Genomic DNA, 16,694 nt, shown 5'->3' on the forward strand with positions numbered 1-16,694 from the left:
TTTATATTTCTAAAATATATAGAGTACAGAAATGTGCTGAAAAAATGTATTCTGGAGTTCTCCTTCACTGACAGCTGACATAGAGGAAAAGAAATCAGAATCTCAGGAACTTCTAGGCCATGTCTCATTTTTGTTACTCATCTTGCACTGCCTTTGTTCTTGCCCCTTTTCTTTTTTCTCCCTTCACCTTTTTCTTGTGGTGCTTTTTCCCCCTCTTTCCTTTCTTTGGCTTTCTCTTCCTCCATCCTTCCCTCTGTCTTCTTGCTCTTACTCTCCACCTCTAAATTGCCACTTCCTACAGTGCTCCTCTGGTCTGCTATTTGCAGGCCAGTCTCAAGTTAATTGTGTTTGCTCATTCAGCGTATGTTTTCGTGTGTGTGACAGAGTGTGCGCTCTCAAATGAGGGCAATATCAGGCCATGGCAACTGAAGGCAGAGTAAAAGATGAGCATTTTCACTCCTCTTTTTTTTTTCTCTCATCCTGTGTTATTCAGTGTTTGAGCTTCGCTAGCAGCCATTGTCTCCAGACTAATGGGCTTCATTATGTTGAGCTGTGTTCAAACTGGCTGCCAGAGCAGGGATTAGCCCTAGCACCGTGTTAGCTGGAAGCAGAAGAAAGATAGAAGTAGGTTAGCACTGTTAACCCAATCAGCATGAGCCAAGATCGCTAGATAGGAGAAGATGCCTCATGCATATTTAGAAATAGGGGTGTTTTTACTTTGGTCTCATAAATTTTCAACATTTTGAAACTTGTTTTCATCAATTCCTGACACATTTACTTGTAAGCATGGCATTTTTAATTGTTCCTTAAAAACAAGAATATCAAGCCTCTTCTACATTTTATCTTCAGATTTTTCTCACCATATGCTAATGCCAGAACATCTTGCCCTGGCCATGCCATTGGTCAGCAAGCCTCATTAGCATTCATGGAGCATCCCTGTATGTGCGTTCATCACAATGTTGCCTTGCCAACTGCCAGGCTGTAGGAAATGGATGTCTCATTCTCTGAGCAATGTGAAGGTAAAAACATAGTAATTCACTGCAGAGAGAGCAGCTAAATCTTCTCGACTTTTAGCTCCTTGGGAGCAAAGATGCCATCTTCATTCAGATCCACCCTCCCTCTCCTTTTGCTTTTATGTCCTTGGCTTGGCCAAAACAAAATTCCTAACTACTGAGTTGTTTACTCTGCAACATCAGTCCCATGTTGGGCTTTTGCATTATTTGTGCTCATCTCAGTTCGCATAATTGTTTTATAGGACAGAATGGGAGTCCAAAGGATGATTTATCATGCCTAATAACAAATGCTTTGTCCTGTCTTGCCTTAATACTGATACTATTGGCTAGATCTTTATGTATCCTTTTGTACAATGACAAGTATGAAAAGTCTGCTGCAAGAAGTAACTGGATCAAACCTGAAGCACTACAAAAGCTCTTAGTTTGCCTCCCTACTTCTATTCCATCTTAAACCACCGTGCCATCTCCAGGGAAGTGAAATTGACTAACCTTCTCCCAGATCTTTTATTAAACTCAAAGTGGCCGCCATTCTTTCCTTTTCCACTATGATGCCTTGACCTTCAGATACCCCCCTCTCCCTAAAATCACAGTGACAATTAGCTTCTTTACAGCGTCATTTCTGTGAAACTGCTAATTCCAGAATCTCCATCAGGCTTCGTGTAGGGGAGGATTAGCCCTGCTGAGGGCTGTTACCGCACAGACCCAGGGATGAGAGGAAAGAATGAAACAGCTTTTCATCTTTTCAAATCCACCTGGCCACACCCAGATTACAGCAGCTCCGTCTAGCAGATAGAGAATTTTGTGTGCGCATGCCAATAATCTTTGTTTTCCACTTCCATTCGTGTGTGTGTTTGTAAGCCTATTCATCTTTCTTGCTGTGTATTTTGCCTTGTGCCAGATATCTTGGTACAGACGCCACACAGTATTGCAAACTGCTTTCCAATGACTTGAGTGTTTTTCTAATAGGCTTCCAATTTGGATTTTATTACTTATAGTTGTCTGTCTACCTTATCTCTGTTCAAATAAACTATCTGCTCCCCAATGTGAGCATAATAATGAGAAACACAACAGTCAAGTATACTTTCAGGAGGTATGAAGGGTTGTTGTTATAACATGAAGTAACCCTTTAGTTGTATATGCTGCAGAGAAAGGTAGGAGTTTGTATGTGTGTGTGTGTGTGTGTACAAAGGATACAGTTTGTGTGCCTACTCTCTATTCCGACTACTCGCCTCCCAGCCAGTTATTTTTCCTGTGTAATATCCGCTGGTCTCTCTGCCTCCATTTTTTTTTCCATACTGGGGATTTGTGAAGCCAAGCTAAGTGTGTCTAATCTATGAGCGCAGCCAGCACAGCGTCAAATGTTTGGTGCCGATGTACCTGCAGCTTCCAACAATACGACACTTCAGCCGCTGTCCACCCAAGCAGGGAGGAGACAATGCAGGATAGGGAGGGCTGGAGGTTGAGAAACAGACACCCGAGTGGACGTTGACATTATTGCATAAGGACTATGGAAAAGACTCGAGGATGAAAGCATGTGAGAGAGAGTGTACGTTTTGGATAAAGGAATGAGCAGAAAGAAGATGGAAATGGAATATGGGTTGAAGGAAAAAATATCCGCCACCCCCGCTTCCTCCTTAACTCCAGACCCTGCGCGACCTTGCTTAAATGTGTTTTCTGTAGCTGTGCAATCAGGGATATCCCCCGGAGGTAGGCTGCGGCTGGGGGCCAGCAGGGTCCCAGCTATGAAAGGAAGGGGGGGAGAAAGCAGCAAGCAGCACTTTCTAAATTGAAGTCAATAACACAGCAGTCCATTCTATCAGAGCCAGTCCTCCCACACAGTCCGCTTACAGTCACTAAGGAGAGCTGAGGGTAGGATGTCGATTGAGTTCTTCAAAGTACCACTACGCATGTCAACATGTGTTTGCGTGGGTGAACGCACAGGAGGGGAAGTGGCGGTGTCAGGGAAGGGAGGCGTGGCGCCGGCACTTCGCCTTATAAACTCGCACTTCTTTCAAAAGACAAGACAGTCATTTTTATTCTCTTTGCCATGTGTATGTTTGGTTGACAATTCTACAACAAAAAACTGAATATTAAGCACTGAAGGAATTAAAAATGCATACATGCGTGGAAACATTGGGATTGGAATGAATTAAACAAACCTTACCAAATGCCCCAAGCCAGCTCCACTGAAGTGCTTTTTCTTCTACATCTAGCTGTTGTATGAAATCTTGCTAATGCAGGCATATCTGAGACACACATGCACACACAGCCTTATTTTGCCTTTTATCCCTTTTCGCATGTTAGCACTTCTACATAGCTTTGGGGATTAAAACTGGTATGGTTGGCCTGCCCTGAGCAAGGGTAGGAAAGGAAATTAGTGACTGGTAGAGGGTAGACATCCGGCTGACATGAGTTGCCTGTGTAGTAACCATACATAGATTGCATTTGAATCTGTGTTTCAAGTGTTGACGAGTATGGTTACTGGCACATCTGCACAGCATGGAACAGGCATGATTTGTTTTGGGAGCCAGCACTTTTGCTGAGCCGAACAGTTAAAAAAAAAAAAAAAAAAAAAAAAAAGTCAATCGGCTGCAGTTTTGATACTCCGTGCTCCCACTAGTGTGCTGACGTGCTTACGTGTGCTTTGCTTTTCACAGCAAATGCAATTTTATGATGAAAACATATTTGCATTTCAGTTCTCAAGGTGGTAGGATGGTAAGCGCCTGCGTATAAATGTCACTTTTTCATATTTGTGCAAGATATGAAGTCTGTTAGCGACACTTTGTCCATGAGATGAATTCATAACTGTCATGCACTCTCCCCAATGTCAGATTGTCCCTGCTCTCACCCCAGTATCTGCAGAAAAAACTGCACACTCAGCTCAGCTCACTCCATTGCATTTCCAAAACACATTAGAAGCTGTCATCTTCTCATTTAGTGGCCAAGTGCATCCCGTATGTTTAATGTACATTAAGTCTCTTGATCTTTCGTTCCTTGTTCTCATTGTTTGCTGGTAGATATTTTACAGATGCGTGCTGCCACTGCCTACTCGTCCTCCTGCTGGTGCTCTCTCTCTATTCTCTCTGTTGGTCCTCTCACTGATGGCTTCAGTCTAGGTCACTTGCACTCTAGTTGTGTTTATTGGTGTGTGGCCTGGTTAGTTTTTTCCATAATAACCCCTCACCCCACACGTAGGGACTGGCTTGACACATGGATGAACAGTGGTAATTTCCCAAGGCAGACATTGATTTCGTTTTCCTGCCACTCATTGTTTGACATCCTGCTGAAAATTATAATTTTGACTTGAAACTATTGCTGTATTTCAGTGGCTCATTTTGCCTTTTTTCATTTCAAGTGATCGACAGTTACAAACAGTGAGGGAGCGAAATGAAGGGATAGTGTAGAGTGGTGATTTGGAGAAACAAGTGGCATTGATTGTAACTGCTGCAACAGTGCTCCAATAGAAATGGTACTCTAGTTTGTAAGTTTGTGCCTCTGTAGCACCTCTTCATAATGGAGCCTCCTGTAATCTGTGAGCAAAAAAATGAATATTAAATCCTAATAAATAAATAAATGAATCTTTATTAGGACGTTTCACATGTAATAGAAACTGAATTCTGTTGCCTCCATGCTGCCCATGTCTTCACTGTCCATTAGTTAACACATGTAGTGAGTTCACACCCTCGCTCTGATAGATGCAGGTACTTAATGTGTTTCTCCACTCTGTCCCTGTAAGTGTTGACTCAGATGATCTGCAAATTCATTCATTGTGTTATAGTTAAACACAAAACTTGGAGTGCTTGCGTATGCATTTTAAAACGCACGTTTTGTCTGGAGTTGGCTTTGCTGACTTAACTGTCTAGACCCTCTTCTTCAAGGGCTGCCATTTGTTAGTTCTTGTCTCCCATCACTGTTCTGCCATCCATTTGTTAGTGGCTCAGCTGTGCACAGCAATAAATAACTTAAAATTGATGAAACCACTGAGACACATTGATTTGAATTTTCTTTTCAGGAAACAGTTGAGCTCTCCACTTATTCATTCAGTGGAAATACGATGAGACAACAGCCTGTGGGCATAGGGTTTTACTTGTTAAAAGGTTCCCCATTGGGTAGTCAGGCAGTATGTAAGTCTGGGCAGCAGGAGTGTTGAGCCGGCCACAAGATTGCTGTGGCTTGTAACTCCATGATACAGTGGTGGGGTGTCTGCTTTTGCCTGTGGCCACATTGTTGAAATTGAATTTGAAGAGAGTGTGTGTGCCTCTGCTTGTTTCAAAGTGCTATCAATCCTATTTGGAAGCACAATTGTCACATTGCACACCTGGTGGCGTTAGAAGCCCTCCTGCTGGAAATAGTGCGTTTTGCGCCAAATGCATCAAGCACATGATCACATGCTGTTTGTATTCTGCTGTGACTGAGATTTTATCTGCTCCATTGTCTGTGGAAGTTTTTTTTTTACTCATATTTACACTTGTGGCCAAGTGCTTGACACCACAGTGGCTTCGTACAGTCCGATAAATAAGGCCAATTCCTCGCTGATGCTGTGATAGAAGAGAACACTTGTAACCATAGTGACAGTACTTTCCAAAGATGGTGACCACAGTAGCTTTAGAAAGTTGTTACCTGAATTTTAAACTACAAAAGATGATACATGTATTCATCAAACTGAAAAACCTACAGTGACGGTGTCGAGTGATGTCACTTGGTTTAAGGCCTTTTGTCCATGTGCCCTCGTGAATGACTCAACCTTCCTGCATATTGTACTGCGTTGTACTATGATGAACTGAGCTGTGAATGAGCCGCTGTCTGTCTACGTTGTTCATGACTAATGAACGTTTATGAATGTGCCGCAGCTCTTACACGAGCCCTAGCCCCAGAGATGCAGTAAAAAGAAAGGAAACACAGCGCTGACACCGTTTATGGATTCATGACAGACTTATCGCTCTCTGCATGCTAACAGAACCCAGCTGTGGAAGGAGCTTATTCACTGTAATGTATGCAATTTAAAAGCTTTTTCACTAAGTATTTTGAATCATGTTCAGACGTTCTTTTCATTGCGGTCTCTGTTCTGGAGTTTTGCAATGCATTTAAATCATGTCGATTGAGGGGAAAAATGTGAGTACCATAACTGTCTGAAATTTGAATAACATGTTGATAGAAATTTTAGGTCACGCAGCCACTGTGCGATGAATGAGTAGCTGAATGAAACTTCACTTTTCTGCTTCTTTAATTGCTCGTCCTGCATCTTCCATCTTTCTGCGTGCTGATTCTCCAGTCAGAGCATGTCCTCTCTGAGGTAGCGCTGATTAGCAGCATCTGCGTTTCCGTAGTCTTGTGGGGCAGAAAGAGGAGGAGGAGGAGGAGGGAGGAAAAAAAAAACCAACATCTTGCGCCTTCAACACTCTTTCGTCATTTATGGCCTCTTGTAAGTGTTCTCTTTCTTCCTCCTCCCATCCCTCGCTTTTCTACTTGCACTTCTCTCTCTCTCTCCCACTTGCTCTCAATCTCATTCCACAAATGTTAGCCCCATTTCTCTCCCTTGTCTCCTCATTACGGAGGTGTTTGGAGGCCCAGTCTTGTTGTTGACACTGATCCCCCCCCCTTCCCAAACGGCAGGAGAAAAACAGAGGAAAGGGATGATTGGAACAAAGTCGCACAGAAAAGTGATAACAAACTCAGGGTGTCACATTTGAAACTTTTTCAACTTCAAATATTAACAATAAAGGATAGAAGCAAGTGTTCCATGAACGTTGTTTGTTTTAAATCAGATAAATGCAACACAGGCAATCTTCTGATAACCCAAAACCCAGAGTATGGCATTAACACGCCATAATACATACAGTTAAAGCTAAAGTCCACAAAAAATGACAAAAAACCCCCTCTTAACTCTAAAGGTCAGTACTCCATTAAGCAGGGTAACAGTGCCTCTCTGACTGTGGCACAATTATTCACTGTAGCGAAATTACTCGCAAGAGATAACAGCCGGGACCTAATCTTTCATTCCTCAAACCTGTAATCAAGCTCTTTTAAATGGCAGCAGCTTCCTGAAGGTGGGCCTGCTAACCAAGCACACGTGCAAATTGGCTGTAATCCCATTTATTTGACAGCACACCTATTAGATTAACTACCATGGCCAGGTACTAGTGTAGTCAGACTGGTCAAAACGTAGTTGAAGAAATGTAATAGAGGGCAAATCATATTTGCCATTGTCTCGTCATTTGCAGTCCAGCAACAGACTTACTGCGTGGCCCCAAGTAGGCATGACTTGATTCAATCAGTCTCCCCTCTCCTATCTCTCTCACACACACACAACCACACACCACCCATCTCAATCCCCGATCTCATTTGTTGATCATCAGTTGCCATTTATGTGATTGAACGTGCGGAGGGGTTGAATTGGATTGCCAAAATTGAAGAATGATTATAGGATGATCTGTCTCAAGGTCTTTCATCTTGTATGCTGCTGACTGGAGTCAGATCGTCACTTCGTATTATATGATCTGACTACCTGTTGGCGTGAAAGATTCATGCCATCATTTCAGCTGGCTATAACATGCTCTCTTAGTGGTCACAAGTGTCTTGTACTGTACACGAGTTTCCACTTAAAACAAGGAGACATATTCTTCTAGACTGCTGGATCTTTCTTTTCTATCATCTCTTTGGAACTTACATGTATGTATAACTCAAATAAGTGTGGTTAGATGCAGTTAGTCAGAATGTCTAGACTCCTGGCAGCCTCCAGCCTGCAAAGTCGAGTCTTTACCGTACTTGCTAGTTTACAGCAACATGGAGAATCTGTTGAGTAGCTCGTCTGCACCGCTTTGCCCAGACTCAAAGTTCAACCCCTGCCTAACAACTTTCCAACCAGCGTAGCAACCAGGCGCTGCCTCTCGTTTTGACAAGCGCACAGAAATTGACGAAAAGCCGTGTTGAAAAATGCCTCTGTCGGCTCTTTTCCTCCCCCTTTTTTCCTCTCCTCTCATTCTCTCACTCTGTCAGCACAGGCAGGGTCTGGGAGGACAGAAATGGCTTTTTGAGTGACACAGACTGGCTATGCCATTTGCCGTGTCAACCGGTGAAAGAGCATAGAGAAAGAGGTGGAGACAAATGATGATGGCCTGGCCATGATTGTCCCGTGCCCCTTCTCGCTTTCACCCGCCATCTTTTCCCCCGGAGGTCATTGAAGTCCAAAAAACATTACCACAAAGCCAGTAGGTGTAGAAATGTTTTTCACAGTGTTATGGATGTTTTGGGGTTTTTTTTGTTATTTTTTTTGACACACACAATTATTTCTCCACAGACGGAATGCTTGTGTCTAGATATTTGTTGTTAGTGAAATATCCCATGGAGTTAGTGGAAATTTGAGTAGCTACTGTAAGCCAGTAGTGAATAATGAATTAAGGCACACCACCGTTCCTGTCTACGTCTGTGCTCCTCCGTTGGGACCGTTTTCCTTTCCAACGGAAGAAGAAGAAAAATCTAAATTGTTTTAGCGTAATCCAGTTTATTTTCAGTCAGTCCTTACTTATTATTCCCATCTTTCACAAGACTCCAGCTGAGTTTTGTCCAGCTCCTCTAAGGGTCTCTAATGCCCTCATCAGCTATAGCTGTCAGCTCACTGAAATGTCCAGTAAGGATTCATGTAACCCCACTCTTCTCTCCACATAGGACTGTATGGTGTACCGACGTAGTTTGTTCATTGCAGCCACAGATTCATACATTTTTAAAAACATTATGAAATCTTATATTGATTCATAAAGCTGTGGCAAGTGGAGCATGAGTGATGAAACATCTGTTCATGTGGTGGATATTGCTGTGGAGTATCACTGTAGTGAAGTTTGGCAAAGCAGAAAGACTCCTGCCTTCTATTTTTCCATGTGTTGCCACCTAAACACTCACAAGCCCCATTTAGATGGGAACTGGAGGTGTGTTGTTAATCAGTCATCCTCCTCATAAACTACATCATGCTAATAATCCCTGCTAATAATTCTAAGCAATTACAAGGTAGTTTCCTTTCCCCGCTAATATGACTGCCTGAACCCATTGGTAACATTTTAAAGCAAACACACACTTTTTTTAGAGTAGTAAAGCAAGAAGTGGAAGAGAAATATAATTGTTTGGATACTTTATGTAAGAATGCATGGCAACCATTGTTCACCAACAGTGAGTAAAATACATAATGGTTAAATGAATAAAATGCAATGAATTACATTAATACACTTGATTAAGTGTGTCAGCAATTAACTGTTGTTTGGTTAACCATGAGAATGTTTTTGACCTGTTAGTCATGGGGGTGTTTAGGTTAATTTGAACAGTCCCTCCAGTTTATTGAGAGCTGCTGTGACTAAATGCATTGGACAAACACAAAGGATGAGCTAAAAGTCAAGCTAGCCATGCTAGCTCTGACCGCCAACAGCTCTCACAAACGAAAGCTACATCACAACTAGTCACTGGTTAATGGATTTTGGGCTATCAAAAGCAAAATTAACCAGAACTGACGTCCCTGCCTATGGCTGCCCTGCACCTTTGTCCACCCCTCTATACTGTGTACTATGAAACATGCCATTTGAACACAGTAAGAGCTGCTTTTCCATTAAACTTGCTTTCGCCTTGTTATGGGAGAATATCTGCTCTTCAAGTGAAGCAGTGCTCAAAATTGGTAGTAAAAACATGTCACTATTATTTTCACTTTCTCCATGTTTGTATAGCTGCTGTACTGCTCAGTGATTGCAAAATAATGGCCAGACTTTATTGGTTATGTACTCCAAGGTGTATGTGTAAATAGATCTGCGGGAAAGCAACGCTGTCATTTTGAGAGGTAATGTGGCTTAATGCCCTCTCCAATCATTTTGACCACCCCTAAATGTGCTCAATGTGGCTTGACTGCTCCCACCAAGCATTCCCTGCTTCAGGCAGCGATTTGAAGATTTGGACGCTTACCTCTCATTGCTTTCCAATACCCTTGGGCCTCCAGAAGCTGGGCGTCTCAACCCAGAACACTATGTACCCCTGGGAACCAAGTGAAAAATGCTTAAAAATCAAATTACTCTGTCCATTCCAACTTGTCAAAAGCTGCAATTAATTTAGAGTTTTCCACCCTGTTGTTTCCATTGAGATCTGCACTAGCAAGGTTTTGTTGACAAAAAATGAAAACTGTTTCAAAGTAATAACTTTCACAGAGCTGTGTGACATTTGCTTTTAACAGCCATTCAATAACTTACAGCCCAGTTCAATTCGTGTTTTCCCACCTGCAACCTCGCACCACCCAGTTAAGGGAAATTATATGATATTAGTAATATTACAAATGTAGCTCAATATTCATCGACTGGCATGCCATGTTGCCCCTCTCTTAAAAATGAGATGGATTGTAGTTATTGCTGTTATTGATTTTAATAACCAGGCTGTTAAGTCCCAATGCAGAGCCTTGCTCTTGCTCTTGCTCTTGTGCTGTGTGAAGGCTAAGCTTTTCTTTCATCTGGATAACAAAGGATCTATAAACTAATTTAACTACGGGCCTAGCATGATTGGGTTTGCTGACTCTTGCCGTTTTTATTTTCATCTTCAAACCTTCCACCATACAGTAAGTTTTATGTGTGCTTTCTACCACTTCTCCCATCAAACCTCCTTAACCGTGGATACATGTATAAATAATGTTGAATGAGATTGATCACAGGACTGTCGGGGTAATGCATTCAGACGGGAGGCACGGTGTGATAGCTGAAGGATCAAGCTTCCTCACAACGCTATTGATCCTTTAGGACAGTTGGAGAGAGACTGACTATTGTTAAATCTAGTCGGTCATCACATCGCCGCAGGTCTTGCATTACTTGATGCCACTGACCCTTTCACTGTGTTGGGACTTGTCAAACCCCTATGGTGTCCAATTGTTGTCAATGTTGTGGCTTTGGGGGGGGTGACAGAAAAGTAAGATCACAAAGGTCAGCGAGCATCACAAAAGCCTGCAGGTTCCAACCAGAGTCCATTTCTTTTTACACGATTCAGCATGACCTTCCTCATCTGTTCTTTTTAATGGGCTACAGCTGCCCGATCAATGCGAAAATATGGCAAGCTTAAACTTTGAGTATAATTGGTAAATTCACTTGGTCATTGACTTTAATGAATAGTTCTCCAACTGTCCATGCTGCTCTGCAAATGGCTACGAGATAACAAAAGGATGCAGCATCAGTCAGTTGTTTCATATTATATGTCACTTGTAAAGAAATGGATTTGTTTTGACAGCACTCCACTTAAAATACCGAGCTCAGTCTCCAGCAGAAGAACTCGCCATAATTTATTAGTTTGGTAGTCTGCTGTAGGTCATTTGTAGAGGACAACACCAGCTGCTGCTCTCTGATCGACTCGTTATTGACCTCTCCTTTTTCTCTGTCCATCTTTGCACTAATTCATTTTCTGCGAAGGCTTCGTGAGTCTTTCAAAGGCCTCCTCTGAAAGACTGTTCTCCCTGTGTTTAACCCTTTTGCGTATACTGGCAACGTCTTAGACTATAGGCTTGAATAATTAAAGCTTGAATATTTCATTCTGTCTTTCTTTTCTGTGGAAAGACGGACAGGTGGTGGACCCCAACAATTTCAGAGATCACCGAGCATTGATTGAAAGTGTTATTTTAGGTGTAAATTAGACAACTAATCCTGACTCTTGAGTTTGCTCATTTAAGAACAAATCCTGTTGAGTCGGAATACAGACCATGTAGACTCATCGACATTGTGTGCATTACAATTAGAATCTAGTAGATGAGGCAAGGGCAACAGGACAATGTACATGTCTATGAAACACATGCAAGGTTTCACAAAGTTTCTGTTCATTGAATTGATACCAAATCTATCAGTAAAACATCAATCTCAACATCATCTTCAAATTTGGCCAATCACTTCGGCTGTTGTTGTCATGAAAGCAAAATGGCCTCAAAGTTGTCAACATCTCAACTCTAACTATGGCACACCACAAATTAAAACAGCAGCGAAGTTCTTTTATCAATTTCTGTTGTCGATGCTTTCCCCCCATTTTCTCAACATTTCCCCAGTGACATGTAGAGTGAACACTCTTTTGATCTGTGCTCGCAAGGCAAGTCATGCCAGGATGTAATAACAGATTCAGATAGACGGTAACAATGCCAAATGATTTTGTCTCCCACCTGCATTTACTGGAAGCATATCGGACTTATCCGGCCTTCTCTTGCCCGCTCCTCCATCGCTTTCCCTTAACCCTCTCCACCAGCTCCCCTTTGTTCACCTGTTTTGTCAGAACAGCGATGCAGGGCGAACATCAATTATCTATTGATAAAAGAAAAACTCATTAATGGGTGTCAGACAGGTTTAATGATGGGGATCATGCTTGTTTGCCTGACCGTTGATGGCCCTAGCCATTAGAGAAGCCGTTTGACTTTTCCCCACCCTGCCACCGACAGACAGCAGCCTGCCGCTGACAGTGATGCATGGGACCCCCTGAGTCGCATTGATCACCCTGGGAGAGTCCGTAGGCTCACAGGCACCCATACAAACACATTCCTGTGCATGGTATCGTTCCATTATTAGCGACACTAACCTTTGCTGAATTGCTCGAATTGTGGTGGAAAAACAAATGTTGAGTGTTTTATTCCTACATGTTGATGCTTTTCCCCAAAAGGAAGCTGGGCTGTTGTCTAACAGCCTAATACAATGAGTGTAGCAACTGTTCAAAAGAAGTCTTTATAGACTGCAGGACCTGGCAGTCCAAGTTTAACTGCTTCTCCTCTAATTTAAAAGAGATGGACTGTTTGCTGTAGAAACAGGTGGAGGCTGGGGTGAAGCACTGAAATCTGTAAGATTTGGTACTGTACTTAGTTTGCTGTTGTGCCAGGGAAAGATTTGTTTTCCTCTGCGCACCTGCTGCTATAACTGCAGACTTGTGGGCATGTGAGGAAATAGCAGTGTGGCTCCCAAAACTGTCCTTCTGCCACCAAACTGTTCATACAGCCAGATTGAAACACACTTCAGCTCTGCAGCGAGCACTGTGGACAGTAATATTCTGCTGGGGTGAGGCTAATCCTCGCCTTACACCATGCTGTAAATGGAGAGCTTCTGCCTTATTCTTCAACTTGAACTCCACCTCACCCATATTGTTAGGCAGCACTAGCAAACTATAAGCAGTATCTAAGTATCCAGCTAATGGTTTCTAAACGCCTATAATGGACACCCCTTTCACACCAAAAGTTAGTGCCTGTATGCAGGTTTTTTTAAATGCTGGCAAACCCACTAAAAATAGGCGACTGACTCCCATTGCCAGTAGATGAGTTTGCCTTTCTGTTAGTGGGTGTTAGTGGGCTTTTTGTCCAGTGTGAAAGGAATGTAGACGAGTTAAGGCCGTTGTCTAAAGCTGCTGTTCAGACCAGCTCTTTCCTTTAATTTCTCATAATATTTACTGCTTAACTGTTATTTTCAGGATTTTGAGAAACACTTAAATATAATGCAAGATGCTTTTTTTAACCCAGCATATTTTACAGTCTCCCCCTGCCAGGCTTTACTCGATCAACATCTGACCCCATGGTCCAATAGTTAATGAACCAACCTAGTTTGGAATTGGTTGGCGCCAGAGGTTTGGCTCTTGGCCTGGAGCTTAGCTGTACTGCTAGCTCACCAAACAGGGACAGTCAATAACCCACACACTCAGGTATCCTAGCAGCTTAGCATAACAGACAGGGAGGCTTCACCTCATCCAACCTTGTTCTTTCTAAAAGTCCCATTGTTGTGGTTTTGCTGATATTGTAGTCTATCTCCTCCAGGGTTTAAAAATGTGTTTTGTGTGGACATGGAGATAAACGCAAATCCCATTGCTAACCAAGAATTAAAATGCCAGCAGACTATTCTCTGCAGTCTTTATCTGATTGAATGCTTTTTGCCTCCCGGCAAGGCTTGTCACCTACTATTGTCCTGTTTTTGGCTTTTGAGATCACCTCGTGTTGTCCAACAGTACATGTCACACTGAAAATGTCTCATTAATTTAATATTTTATTTCCTCATATGTGTTTGGACAAAAAAATAGGTCAGTGTTTTTAGCTGCTGTCAATAAAAACCGGATCAGTCTCACTTCCCACATTTACCCCGGCTGTTCGATGATCGGTGACCTGCTTTACCCTCTCTGGCTCTTTTCTGTCGTGGGGTATACACAGGTCATCAGGTTGGTGGCCTGCCTCTCTTTAGCTCTGACTGCAGCTGTTTTGCCCATGTGAAGATTTTTTTTTATTTTTTTTTAAATTACAGGCCCCATTAACACGCTATTTACATCCCTGCCTGATCTATGCCATTAAGGGATCAATAGCAGTTTGTTTAATTCATTCATTTATTCTTCTCTCTCTGTCTCTCTCCCCCCTTTTTTGTTAAAGGTGATCTATATTTATAGATTTCTCCTAGAACCGACTGGCCTTTTCCCCTCTCGATTCGACCACAGTGACATGCTAACACATTTAGCCTTTTTATACCAGGCATCCCTGTTGTGAGGGAGTGAGATGGGCATTAAACAATACCAGCACTTAAGAAAGACGGGTCTTTTGTTAGAGTTTGGTCTCTTTAGCACTAGCACATCACCTGAAAAAGTGCTTGTTACTATTATCAAATAGCTAACATTTTTTTTAAATGTACTTATATTTTGATGGATTGAGCACATGCCCCTGTTTGCTGCTGGTGCTCTGCTCTGCTAACAGCAGTTTATGGACCTTGGTAATGGGTGCACTATTGATAATGGGATGTGGGAAGATTTTTAGAGGGTGAAAGGCAGTCAGTAGTGCATGTGGCCTGTGTGCGTTTTTCAACCAAATGACAGCACTCACGATGCCTGTGTAAACCGCTCCGAGTTGTTGACCCAACATACACATTAGGATGTAGCCTCGTTTTTTTTTTTTTTTTCCTTCCTGGTTACTGCTGTCCACATTGTCAGTGCCCTCACACGACGGTGACAGCACTGCTGAAATGTTATTCCTGCTCTCTGGCATGCAATTACATACCTATCAGCACACACATAGAGATTCTCACACATGATGCCACACCTAAAGACATTAAAACACTAATTTGTACCTCTTACCTTCTGCGCACGCACGTATAACAGGATCACTGTGGAGGCAGGCATGTTCCCTTTCATGTGGCTGTCATGGCTTTCAGCGACTCTGTCACACCAACAGTGTATTTATTACCCAGCAGTAGTTCTCCGTTTATTTACTTTGCTCCCTGCTCATCTGTCGTCCCGGACAGTTTGAATCAGTTTCCCATTTGGCTTTGATTAATTGTATCCACCCACTGGGAACACCTTCACCAGATATTGATTTTTGGTTGAAATCTGATCAAAGCTGGGACGCACATCTTACTTGTTGGTACAGAAATGTATCATTTAAAGGAACTCTGTATGTCTACTTAGAAAAATGATCCCCATAAGCCAGCATGAGGGACAATATTGAGAGATGATGGACTTTTGTTGGATGAGGCCGTTCATACCACCAAATGGAGTTTTCACGCAAGACTGGGCTCGGAGCAGCGAGGCTCAGCCTTTTCTGCTTAAACCCACATGTGGACAAACGGTGCTTTTCATGTGGGTCAAATGGTACTTTTCGCATGACATTCGTGACTCTGAATTAAGTGTCCATTGATTTTTGTTAAGTGTATAGGGAAGGTTAGGAATATGAATTAAGGCGCAGAGATTATCTTATTGCTCTCCACATTTTCATCTTTTTCCACACTTTGCACCTCAACTGAGGGCTTAGGATCACTCATTGCTTAGAAGAGGTTTGATCTCTTTGCCAGAGCGCGCGCGCACACACACACACACACACACACACACACACACACACACACACACACACACACACACACACACACACACACACACACACACACACACACACACACACACACACACACACACACACACACACACACACACACTACATCCCCTCCACATCACTCCTTCAGTCTTCTCCAAGGCTCAGTTTGATAAATGGCTTATTCTGCTGGATGAGCAAAGGGCTATAGGTGGGAGTGACTCAAGTCTTTCTTTTTCTATCTTTTTTTTCTGTGTCTGACTCGCTTTCTGTCCGTCTGTCCGCCCGTCTGACTTGTCTTCTGTGACTCAGGGTGACGAGGGAGATGAGCAGATACATAGTATAGAGGAAAAAACTGACGCAGGTTACAGTAAACTACTTCTGGCCTCCGCTTGCCTTGTCATATCAGCCAGGTTTGCAGGCACACAATACTTTTACACAGATTCATTAATGTGATGAACACTTAATCCCTTAACACTGAAATGCAGAGAGTGGTGTGCACTCAAGCCGGCACAAACACCAAACACCTGCATAAATTATCCCTCCACATCATCTGACCTGCCACTTTAAAAACTATTGATACACTTTGATTTGATTTTATATACAGACGCTCCAAAGACTGGAGAGAGCCCAGCTAAGTGGCAGAGTACAGTAGCCATAAAAGCAGCCGCCTCCTTGCTGCTTAATGAGAATGAATGAAGACATGCCAGAACATCTCCACCTGCCTGTCTCTGTCTTTCTCTCCCTCTTTGTCTTTTCTCAGGGAGTGCACTCTGAACAAATGCTATGTTTTCCACCATCAAAGTCTTTAAACTTTTACGACCGGAGCTGGTAATTGGAATATGCAGTAAAACTCAGATTTAAAAAGCGGCGTTAACAGT

At 42.7% G+C, this 16,694-nt stretch overlaps 1 protein-coding gene across 1 annotated transcript in view; it reads left to right on the plus strand.

Annotated features, from left to right (window-relative positions):
* Positions 1 to 16,694, plus strand: part of snd1 (staphylococcal nuclease and tudor domain containing 1) — a 167,314-nt gene that overhangs the window by 84,416 nt on the left and 66,204 nt on the right.

This window comes from Chaetodon trifascialis, chromosome 22, assembly GCF_039877785.1.
Source record: "Chaetodon trifascialis isolate fChaTrf1 chromosome 22, fChaTrf1.hap1, whole genome shotgun sequence".
Classification (NCBI taxonomy): Eukaryota; Metazoa; Chordata; class Actinopteri; order Chaetodontiformes; family Chaetodontidae; genus Chaetodon; species Chaetodon trifascialis.